This window comes from Chiloscyllium plagiosum, unplaced genomic scaffold (genome assembly GCF_037043375.1).
Source record: "Chiloscyllium plagiosum isolate Xiang-an unplaced genomic scaffold, Cpla_swu_hap1 HiC_scaffold_49, whole genome shotgun sequence".
Classification (NCBI taxonomy): Eukaryota; Metazoa; Chordata; class Chondrichthyes; order Orectolobiformes; family Hemiscylliidae; genus Chiloscyllium; species Chiloscyllium plagiosum.
The window spans coordinates 12,163,883-12,176,526 of record NW_028270187.1 but is presented as its reverse complement, the minus strand read 5'-3'; the positions used below and the strand labels follow the sequence as shown (position 1 = coordinate 12,176,526).

The following is a 12,644-nucleotide window of genomic DNA, read 5'->3' as shown; positions in this document are numbered from 1 at the left end:
TAACATTATCTCGTATGGCAACTGCACCATTCAAGATCAGAGAGGAGTTCAGAGAGTGGTGAACTCGGCCTGGACAGTCACAAACGCAAAACTCTCATCCATAGAATCCATCTACCAGTTCCGCGAACAAGGAAATACAGCCACCATACTCAAAAGTCCATCTAACGCTGACAGTGCTTTTCTACAACCTTTGCCATTGGGGAGAAGTTACAGGAGCCTGAACACACGCACAAGCTGGTTTCAAATCAGCTTCTATCTTTCTGTTGTTTGAATACTTAATGGACTCACAAACTCTTAGCATTCGCCTGTACCTGTGTTTTTGTTTTGCCGCCATTTACCTATTATAGGGTATTTAATTATCTATGTTGTTCAACTATGTGATCTTCTCGTATTGCTCGCAAGACAAAGCTTTTCACTGTGCCTCGGTACACGTGAAAATAAATTCAACTCAATTTAATTCAATTCAAATCCAGTCCCAGCAAAACAAAAAATAAAAATTGGAGGAGGGATGAATACAGATACAAACGACCCAGACGATATGGACATGACCTCGCGCTGTCAAAGATGGGAGATAAATAGTCCAAGGAATTAACCCTCCCCATGACGAAAGCGGAGGCTTAAGTACCTGGGAGAAACTGGAATGGTTGCAAAGTCAAAATAATCCGAAAGAGAGAGACCAGCTTTCTGAGATGCAATCCTGAAAAACAAAAGTTTTCGCACAGTTATTGTTGTGCAGGTGGAAACACAGAAACATGGAAGAGCAGCCTACCCAGCTAGGTATCATGATCCTGGCTGATCGTCAAATTCTAACGCCAAATCTTGCTTTCTCCTCACAACCTTTGATCTCATTCACCTTAATTGCTCTATGCTGCCGACTCTTCAATGCATTCAATGTTTTGGCATCAACTGCATCCTTTAGTAATAAATTCCAGTCTCACCACGCTTTTGTTGGATAAATAGCTCCTCATCTCTTTCTTAAATCGTCCACCCAGAATCCTCAGACTGTAACTCTTGGTTCTGGATGCTCCCACCATTAGAAACATTCTCCCTGCATCTACTCTGTCTCGGAAGTGTCTTTAAGATCACCTTCCCCAACTCGTCTGAATTAAAGTGGAAACAATTCTAACCTATTCAGTCTCTTCTCATGCATCAGTTCCGCCTTCCCCAGAATCAGTCTGGTAAACCCTAGCTGCACTGCTTTGAGGGCAAGAGCATTCTTCCTCAGAAAAGGAGATCAAAACTACCCACAATATTTTAGGTGTGGCCTTACATTGCCCCTCTATAATTGCAACAACACATCCCTGCTCCTGTACTTGAAATCTCTCGCAATGAAGGCCAACATACCATTTGGCCTTCTCCGCTACATATGAACCTCAACCCCGTCTATTTCAGTAGCCTGTATCTCAATTTTCTCCTCGACAAAAATGTATTTTTCCATTGTGAATACTGACGAAATATACTCACTTAGCGCTTCTCCCATCTCCTCTGAAACCACACGCAACTTCCCACTACTGTCCTTGATTGGTCCTAATCTTACTGTGGTCATCCTTTTATTCCTGACTTAGTTATGAAATCTTCAGGGTTTTCCTTGATCCTAGCTGCTAACCAATTCTCGTGTATCATCCTGGCTCTTCTGAGCTCTCTTTTTAGATCAGTTCTGGCTAAATTGTAACTCTCAAGTGCCCTAACTGCGCCTTCACGTCTCATCCTGACATATGACGTCTTCTTTCTCTTGACATGAGATTCAACTTCTTTAGTAAACCACGGCTCCCTCACTCGACCACTTTCTCCCTGCCTGACAGGTACATACTTGCCAGGGAGACGCAGCAGCAGTTCTTTGAATAAGGTAAAAACAAGGACTGCAGATGCTGGAAATCAGAGTCTAGATTAGAGTGGTGCTGGAAAAGCACAGTAGGTCAGGCAGCATCCGAGGGGCAGGAAAATCGACGTTTCGGGCAAAAGCCCTTCATCAGGAATAGAGGCAGAGTGTCTGCAGAGTGGAGAGATAAATGAGAGGGGGTGGGGTGGGGAGAAAGTAGCATAGAGTACAATAGGTAAATGGGGGTGGGGATGGAGGTGATAGGTCAGAGAGGAGGGTGGGGGAAGGTAGCAAAGAGTACAATGGGTGAATGGGGGTGCGGATGAAGGAGAGGGCGATGGAGTGGATTGGTGGAAAGGAAAATAGGCAGGTAGGGCACGTCATGAAGTTGGTGAAGTTGCTGATTTGCTCAACCTCCTCGCAGGAGCACGAGTTGGCCTCAATGCAGTCATCAACGTAGCAGAGGAAGAGGTGGGGAGTGGTGCTGATGTAACTACAGAAGATGGACTGTTCTATGTAGCCAACAAAGAGACAGGCATAGCTGGGCCCCATACGGGTGCCCATGGCTACCCCTTTGGTCTGGAGGAAGTGGGAGGATTCGAAGGAAAAATTGTTAAGGGTGAGGACAATTTCAGCAAAACGAATGAGAGTGTCGGTGGAAGGGTACTGCTGGGGACGTCAGGAGAGGAAGAAACGGAGGGCTTGGAGGCCCTGGTCATGGCGGATGGAGATGTAGAGGGAGTGGATATTCATGGTGAAAATGAGGCGTTAGGGGCTGGGGAAACGGAAGCCTTGGAGGAGATGGAGGGCGTGGGTGGTGTTTCTAACGTATGTAGGGAGTTTCTGGACTAGGGGGATAGGACAGTGTCAAGGTATGTATAGATGAGTTGAGTGGGGCAGGAGCATGCTGAGACAATGGGTCGGCCGGGGTGGTCAGGCTTGTGGATCTTGTGAAGGAGGTAGTATCAGGTGGTGTGGGATTCCCGGACAGGTTGGAAACTGTGGGTGGGAGATCTCCTGAGGTGATGAAGTTCTGTATGGTCTGGGAGATGATGGTTTGGTGATGGGGGGGTGAGGTCATGGTCGAGGGTGCGGTCGGTGGAGGTGCCTTCGAGTTGGCATCGGGATTCAGCTATGTAAAGGTCAGTGCGCCAAACTACCACTGCACCCCCTTTATCTGCTGGTTTTATGGTGAGGTTGGGATTGGAGCAGAGGGAGTGGAGGGCTGCGCGTTGTGAGGGTGAGAAGTTGGAGTAGGGGGGTGTAGACAGGTTGAGGTGGTTAATATCTCGGCAGTAGTTGGAAATGAAGAGATCGAGGGCAGGTAATAGGCCAGCGCGGGGTGTCCAGGTGGATAGAGTGCGTTCAAGGCAGGCAAAGGGTCCTCGGAAAGTGGGCGGGAGTCTTGATTGTAAAAGTAAGCACGGAGGCAGAGGCGGCGGAAGAAGTGTTCAACGTCACGGTGTGTATTAAATTCATTGATGTGTGGACGGAGGGGGATAAAGGTGAGGCCATTGCTGAGGATGATCGTTCATCAGTAAGCTCCACATTTCAAGCGTGCCCATCTCTTCCAGTTTCCTTCCCCATCTAATACATCCTAAATTTTGCCTAATCGTATCATAATTGCTTTTCCCCCAGCTGTAACTCTTGCCCTACGATATATTCCTATCACTTCCCATCGCTCAAGTAAACATAACGATCAGTGACTTTTAACTTATCCCTGGGAATTTGGAGACAGGCAATAAATCTTGCTCCCTCCAGTGACACCCATATCCCATGAATGGAAACAAATCTCAGTCAACACCCCATGCAAATCATAACTGATGGCTCATTTTTACTGTCTTCTTGAGTACTCTCATTTTCCACATTTTAAATCTGTTCTTTTCTTACCCATTTATTTAATCTATCTCCAACTTATTGAACCAACTTTGTGAACTCCCCGCAATTAGTTGCCTCCACCAAGTTTGTAAAGAACAAAGCTTTTTACAATGCGCAAAGTTCATTTATCCAGCTCATAACATTAATTCTATTCATTACTTATCCTTGTGGCAGGCCACTTTGTACAGCTTGTCAATCTGATAAAGACCTAGATAGCCAATCATCATTCACATGGAAGAAAATAGTCAAGACAGGTAACGGACTGCTAGCCTTTATATTGAGAGAACTGTAGTACAAGGCTGAGGAAGTTATGCTGCAGTTATACAACACCCTGGTTGGAACACACTTGGAGTAGATCCGGACAACACTCCTTGTGAAGGACAGATTGGCTTCGGGGTGGGGGTGTTGGAAGTAGAACATAGATTCACAAGAACGATTCTTGGATTTCAGGGTTTAAGGTATGATGAGAGATTAGAGAAATTGTGTATATTATCTCTAGAATAGCGAACGTTAAGGGATGACCTGTTTGAAGTCGTCAAAATATTAACAAGAAAAAAAAAGGATGGATTATTAGAAATTATTTCAATTGTTTGGAGATTCGTGAACTAAGGAGAACATAGTCTGAGAATGAGCTCCAGACCATTCAGGGGAGATGTTAGATTGCCCTTCTCCACATAAATGGTAGTGCAGGTTTCGAACTCTCTTCCACAAACAGCAGTGGATGCTGGATCAGTTATTCGTTTTCAATCAGAGAGATATATTTTTGTTGGACATTTCCCATATGGAGTTATGCTACAGATCAGCCAAGATCTCATTGAATGGTAGAAGGTTCAAGGGGCTGAATGGTCTACTCCTGTCTTCCACATTTCCTGATTCCTAAATAACGGTTTGGGCATTAGGGGGGAGAGAGAAAGAGACCGAGACGTAGAGATGCTAAAAAAAAGACAAGGAGCTTTGGATAACAGGAAATTGATCCAAAATCAGAAAGTGCTGGGAAACCTCTGCAGGTCTAGCAGCGTCTATAGAAATCGAAAGCAGAGTTAACATTTCCAGTCGAGTAGCCCTCCTTCAGAACGGAAGATTTAAAGACAGTGCCAAATAAAATAACGAGCAAAGCAAAGGAATCGTTAACAGTTGTTGACAGGAAATGTTAAACCCCACCCGCAACACCTACAAAAGTTATCTTCAGCACTGCCAATCCATTATTACCTCCTCCTTCTCCAGCCTATCCTCTTCTCTGGTTTCCTACTAACCAGCTGCTTGTCTGCCCATGCCATTTTCTCTCTTTCTGGGATCTCTCTCCATCGATTTTTCACAAACTCCATTCCCCATTATGAGACACTTCTAGTTCTGTGGAAGGGTCATTCGGTTTGAAACGTTAAAGCTTTCTGTCTCTCTACAGATCCTGCTAGAGTATGAATTTCACAAGTCGAACTCCAATTTCTGGACTATTAAAATTCTTAGCTTTACTTCAACCGACATCAAAGGTCTCTGTCTCTCTTTCCTTTTTAATGATTCCTTTCAACTATTTCTATGTTTTTGTTATTTTAGTGTCCTGTACAATAAAAATAGATAGAAGAGGTCCACGCAGTTTGTCTTTCACTAATTTCATTAATTCCACAGATTCTCACATTACGGGGCAGAGTCTAAAAGTTAGAGTCAAACCATTCATGGGAGATGTTGAGAAACATTTAATATAAAAAGAATGCTCATTGGATGTCAGTATTATGGCTGAGGCAACATTTACTTCCCAGCCCATGGTCAACCACATCACTGTTGTTCTGGGGTCACGTGTAGGCTTTACAAATAAGGACAATAGATTTTCGGCCCTCAAGGGCATTCATGAACCAGATCGATTTTTCCTGACAATCAGCATTAGTTTCATGATCACCATTGCACTCTTAATTCCAGGTTATCACTGAATTCAATTTCTGCTGTCTGCCATGGAAGATTTGAACCCAGCTCCCCAGGATATTACCTGGGTCTCTGGATTAATAGTGTACCTCAAATACGCATCATAATAAGTGTGGGAGAGATGTGAAACTGTCTTCCGCTAACCACAGTGGATACTGCATGAATTATTTGACTTACATCTGAGAGAGAGACGTCTTTGTTAAGCAGACCTATTAAGGAGTGAGGCGCTAAAGGTAGGTCTATGGAGTTAGTTGACAGATTAGCCACAATTTCAATGACATCCCGCCTCGAGGCGTTGAATGAACTACTTTCATTCGCTGGCATTCTAACCTCTTCTGTTTATTTATATATTTGTTTAGGATGACATTGGTCTGTTTTACCGTATATTTCTTGTGTATCTTATATGGTTTTCACTTGTTCTGAACCCTTTCTGGTGTTTAATAGTTCCCAATTCTCTGGCATACATAAATCTTCGCCGCATTTGACTTTGTTGGAACAGATTTGATTTTTTAAAAAGATTGATATGAAAACCTTCACAAACAACTCTTTAAGCATAAACGAATATCTCAATGATATCTCTCTCGTACTCTAGCATAGTCTATCCTTTGAATGGACTCTAAACGGCTTGGGTGGGAAACGTTTGTAGTATTTCTAATCCTGACAATGCTCCTAATTGACATTGAGATTCAGTGAACCAGGAGCAAATTTCCACCACATGAGTTGACAGAGAAGGGAAATGGTGTGGTTGAATTAATTCACCGGTTGAGCTTCAGCAAAGAACATAGGAGAAGCAAACTTCAGTGGTGCAGTGCAGTTGAGGTGCAAAAGTAACGTTTTCACGTCTCTTCTCTGATGACTGAGGCATAGCCACTTTGATTCAAACTAAGGCAGCGCAAGTAACCCCCTCACCGTGGTCGTCGTGCACATCGGAATGCTTACCCTCCACATTGAGCAACATGGAAAGTGATTTTTTTTCAAGTGTACGCTGATATCTGTACTGTTCGCCCTCTCGAAAGTTTTTTTTTTGTCTGTCTATCATAACCTCTTGCTTCCTGTCAATCCCTTTCTCATCAACTCCACACTTTTTTTTTCTTTTGTCTATTCAGTCTCTCAATTTAAAGGAGAATGCAGACGGTATGGGTAGTATGTTTGCGGGTGCAAAATTAGCGGTATTTGTGAAGATTATCCAAGATGGGCCACTGGGCCAAGGAATGGCAGATGGATTTTAAATGCAGGATATTGCATTTTGGTAACGCAAACTAGGGGTAGGACTTAGACAGTTGATGGTACGTTCCTGTGGAGTGTTGTCAACGAGAGGGACCTACGGGTGCATTTACATGGCTCCCTGTAAGTGTCCTTGCAGGTAGACAGGGTGGTGATCGTATTTGCCACGATTGTCTTCATTTGACAAAGCATTGAGTATAAGAATTGGAACGTCATGTTGCAGCTGTACAAGACATTGATAAGGCAATTTTTTTTTAGAATATTGCGTTTAATTCTGGTCGCACTGCGATAGGAAAGTTGTTTTTAAGGTAGAAAGGATACGGAAAAATAAAAGAATGTTACTGGGATTAGAGGGTTGAGTTAAAGCAGAGGTTGGGACACTTTTCCCTGGAGCATTGGAGGCTGAGGGGTAAACATATAGTGGTTTACAAAATCATGACGGTTAGAGATGAGGAGAATACCAAAGTTTTTCCCCCCAGTTTTAGGGAGTCCAAAGTGTAGGGCAGAAAATAATGTGAGAGGGGAAAGATTTAAAATGGAGCTGAGGAGCAACATTTTCCAGATAAAGGATGGTTCATATATGGAATGATGTGCCAGAGGAAACGGGTAGAGATGGTTATAATTACAACATTTAAAAGACATTTGGACAGGTGCATGAATAGGCAAGATTTAGAGGTATATGGATTAAACACAGGTCAATGGTACTATTTCAGTTTACGAAACTTCTTCGGCATGGACGAAGGGTCCATGGAGGGTCTGTTCCCAAGTTCTACGACTCTATGTCTGTTTCACTTTTCAATGTGCTTCCTATGTTTGCGTCTACCTCCGTATTTCATTGCCGTTCCCCCCAACCTCGCCACCACCTGCCCATTTGTCCCTCTTTTTGCGTTTATTTTCTGCAACCTTCTCCATAACACTCTTTCTGTTAATTAATCCATACTTGCCTTGATATTCCTCATCTTCCAAGCATATTCTTTATCCGAGGATGTTCTCTCTACAAGAGGATCTATCCAGGCTTTGCATAACAAGGAAATAAGTGATTTGAGTTTGATTAAGAATCGCTTGCCTACCGTGATGATGTGATAAATCAAATTGACATTGTCACCTGGGATAAAAGAAGGGCAGAAATTGAGATTTTCTCTACATTTCTTTTAGCAGTGTGACTCAGTGGTTTACTTTTGACAATTGTTTCTGTGTACGAAACCTTGGTGCCGATTGAAACACAAACCTAAAATGTTTTAAGAAACTGCAGCCCCACTCTTACTTTGGAGAGAGACTTCTGGTGGTTCAACCACAATTCACAGGAGGGATGTATGAAATGGAGAAAGCTCAAACTGAGTGGCAAATAGCCATTACGGCAAACCACCATTATCACTCCTGCAGTCTATTAAATGATGACAAATAAAGATCATTAAATCTATAACCTGTCGACCAGAATGATCACTGGGATGAATGGACTGTCTTATGAGTTAAGTCTGGATTAGAGTGGTGCTGGAAAAGCACAGCAGGTCAGGAACCATCCAAGGAGCAGGAAAATCGAAGTTTCGGGCAAATGCACTTCATCAGGGTTCAATGCTGAGAGAATGTTTACCCTAAAGGGCGAGTCTAGGACCAGAAGATATTCTCAGAAGAAACGGGCATCAATGGATGACTGAGATCAAAAAGAATTTCTCCACCCGGAGTGTTGAGTGTCTTTGTAATTGCTACAGAGAAATGTGTGGGTGAGTGGAGTCATTGTGTATATTTAGGACTGCGACAGATGGATTTTTGATCTGTGAATTAAGGGTTACAAGAAAAGTGAACTTGATGGATGTCAGATCAACCACGATCCTATTGAATGGTGGAGTATGCTCGAGGGGCCAAATGGTCTACTGCTGTTTCTACTTCTTTTTGTCATATGGAATGTGCCCAATCGAGGATTCTGTGCAAGTTTCAAACATGTTCTATAAGCTGCATCTTTATCCAGTCGGTGCAAGCCAGTTTCCCGATGGAGACTGAAAAGCAACATGACGTGCACAGATTTTCTCCTTTTATATGGAGAGGAAAATACACCACACAGCACTCATTCCATGATACTGGGCTTTTCAATGAGATAGTTCTTTTCTCCGACACACTGATGCAGTATTGGAAAATCAGGCTGTAAGAATGGGTTATAGCTTTGTCATTGACATTTCAGACTTATTTTGAGGATACAACTGGATAAAGTTGAATGCAATGGTATCATCTCAAATGGTTGCTTTTACATGATATTTTTTACTTCACTTGAAGGGAGTCTCCAGCATGATATACACAGTGCCCCAAATATAGCGTCTTGTGTTTTTCCTGTCAGCTTGTTAGGTAGCCGTTCTGACGAAGGGTCACTGGAGTAGAAACATTAACACACTCTCTCTCTCCACAGATGTTACCAGACCTACTGTTTCTCCTGCACTTTCTGGTGTTATTTTCTTTTGCTCTTTGATCTCAGCAGTACCCACCACACCAGCATTAAAGTTATTTCAATGCTTGTTTCAAGTTTGTGGCTCTGTCTTTACAGAAAGTGTACAATCATACTGAGAACAGGAATGGTGTTTAGAATTTTTCCACTAAAACCATACACGTGTATGACTTTCAGAATCACAACGAAAAATGTTATAACCTCATTAACATTAGTGGTATACTTACAAATGCCATCAATGTCTTTGCTAAGCGTACTTTGAATTGCAGAGGGTGCAGTCCTGAAAATAAAGACATATATTGGCTCAAATGTGCTCCAGATATGATGTGAATTCACGACACAAAAATCAATAAGGAACAAATACTCGAAATAACGATGTGTTAATATATAACTGTATATGTTGCATAATGTCAAATATCAGATTTACACTAATCATATAACATTCTCACCTCTGAACAGTTAGATGTTAATTTCGACCTGCGGGATATAATACAATAATGCAATGGTGAAGTGTTTCAAACATGATGGGCAAAGTCAATAATTGTAAAAAAAAACACAAAGAGCTGCAGGGTTGTTCAACATCACAATCGATAACAGAGAATATGAAAGAAACACAGCAGGTGTGACAATACCTGTATAGAGGGAACAGACAGAAATCTGAAGCACAAATAAATTCTCTTCAGCTTAACAAACAGGTTCAGTTGGCAGTTAGGAAGGCAAATGCAACGTTAGCTTTCATTTTGAGTGTTAGAATGCAAAAGCAGGGATGTACTGTTATGGCTTTATAAGACTCTGGTCAGACTACATCTGTAATATTGTGAGCGGTTATGGGCCTTCATCTAAAGAAAGATGTGCTGCCTTGGAGGGGGTCTACAAGAACGAATCTGGGGGTGAAGGCCTTTTCATTTCAGAAGCGAATAAGGACTCTGGGTTTGCACTTCGTGGAGTTCAGAAGAATCAGGCGGGGGATCTGATTGAATTTAGGGAATGCTAACAGCCCTGGATACAGCGGCCATGGAGATGTTTGCGCAAGCATGAGAGACTGGAACTCAAGGGCACAGTCTCAGAATTAAAGACGACCATTTAGATCTGAGATGAGGATTTCCTCAGTTAGACTGTGGCGAATCTGTGGAACTCATTGCTGCAGAGGTCGTGAAATATCTTTAAAAAATTATTGTATTTAGATAGGTTATTGATTGGTAAGGGGATCAAGGATACATGGAATGGGGTTGAGAAACATATCAGCCATTATCGAATGGTGGGGCATTATGGATGGGCTGAATGGCCTAATTCTGGTCCAATACCTTATGGTCTTATTATCTTTTAAGCTGCTTGACAGAGTCAATGTTGAGAGGACTTTCCTTCTCACTGTTTGGTCTACGACCAGAGGGAACAGTGTCAGAGTAAAGAGGCGCTAAATGATGACTGAGTTGAGGAGGAATTTCTTCTCTCAGAGGGTTGAGAGTCTGTAGAGCTCTTTGCCAAAGGGAGCTGTGTGTGGGATCAGTGTCCTTGCGTAAATCCAAGGCTGAGATATTGCACTTATATTACATCACACTCGAATCTATGGAGTATAGGTAGTTCATTAAATGAATTATTGGACCATAGCTAACACCTGGTATCAGGTTCTATAAAATGATGTCTCATTGAAGTATATAATTTATATAATTGAAGTATACAATTTATAAGGTGCATCTGTGTATGTTTCGATATTCTCCAGTTTGCGATTACAATATTTTGCAGAACAAAAACATTTCTGTAAGGTGGAGGCATGGTATATCCTGTAATTTATCAGATAGAGCTAATTTACTACGCCGTTCTGGCAGCAGTTGGTATTCCAAGTTAGTTACTGAAACAAAGCAAGAAAAGTTGCAAAGTAATCGCTTACCTTGTATTCATTTTTTCTGTCCTGTTATATCAGTGTCATAAACATTTGTTCTTTATTTTCAATCTTCAGCGCTGTTTTTGTGGAAACTGTCCCTGCAATATGAGAAATCAGAAATAATTGAGATTAAGGAATGACCAACTGTCGTTCGTTGAGTTTCATGTGTAGTTTAAAACTTTTTTTTATTACACATAATGTCTTATTTCAGTCTGTTTTTTTTTCTTCAAGGTACTCGATCATTCCTCTTAGCTGTAATGGTCTTTCTGGTAGCTGTGAGTGTTTGTGAAATTTAACTTCATTCTTTGATCTGAATGTAGTCAACCCGTTTGTAGTTTAAGGTCATGCCCTTTCAGAAAATCAGAAACTCAGATATGATTATATAACACTTGATTGAAAATGTACGTAAGCTTGCAGGCACATTTCCTATTTCTAGATGCTCCAGATATATTAATGATCAAATGTTCAAATGGCATTCCAGCATTTTGTGATATGCAGATCAGTTGATATCAAATCTATAGCTGTGAATACCTTGCTCCTAAAAGATGCATTGTCACAAAAACAACAAATTTAACCTCATTGTGAGCTGCAACACTCAAAAGATCATTCTTACTGTTGTTTAACGTACAATGAACTTTGCAAAGTAATTCAAAATTTCTAGATGCATACAGTATAACCAGAAAGAACAGACCGTTTGCACATAAAGGGATCTCGTTATGTTCTATGTACTGTCACTTTATTTGTGTTGAGCTGCCTGAGGACCATCCCCTTTTATTTTATGTTTGCACCAGCTTTAATCATTGTTAATGTGCAGTGGCATTGCGTTCAGACGCATGATTATCTCATCTCGCCTTTATGGGCAGCATTTGAATGCATTCACAGCGCCATAACACCACTATTACCAATCGTGTTTATCTTGTCTTTCAACTGTCAGACATATATTAACAGCAAATCGAGCCCACAAGATACTTCTAAAAAGTACTGAGTGTCAGAATGATTCAGAGATCAAAAATCACAGAAAATCTATGATTTTGCTTTTCACTACTTCTGCTAATTTCATAATCCTGCGGATGGTATATGTTATGTATTCGATCAAATGGCCAGTCGTAAATGCTTTTTACAAAGACAAATATTACAGCAGTCCCATATATATTGCGCAACAGTTTGTTTATATATTGCAGCTTCTTAGTTCCTGCACAACCATTTGTATTTATGGATTGACACAGAGGAAATTCAGAGAGGAGTTGAAGAATGGTTTCAAATTCCTGTTCACAATCAACGGGAAGTTATGTCAACAACAATAAATAGCTTTGATTGTGGATAAACATGTAGATTGACAATTTACATGCAATTACATTCGTGCAACTCAATTGGATCGAAACATATGAATTACGTGTAAAAGTACACGTTTTGATACATGAAGGCTGCTGTAACACTCAATGTGATCAGATCTCGTTTCTGATTGTTGTTCAGTACTGGCTTTCATTCTCAGG

General features: G+C 41.5%; 1 long non-coding RNA gene across 1 annotated transcript; it reads right to left on the bottom strand.

Moving 5' to 3' along the window:
• Positions 1–680: 680 nt before the first annotated feature.
• LOC148135587 (uncharacterized) lies at positions 681–11,237 on the bottom strand. Its single transcript, XR_015755001.1, has 3 exons — positions 11,158–11,237; positions 9,497–9,549; positions 681–697 (listed from the first exon to the last, which is right to left on the bottom strand). It is a non-coding gene; the product is annotated as an uncharacterized LOC148135587 (long non-coding RNA).
• Positions 11,238–12,644: the final 1,407 nt, after the last annotated feature.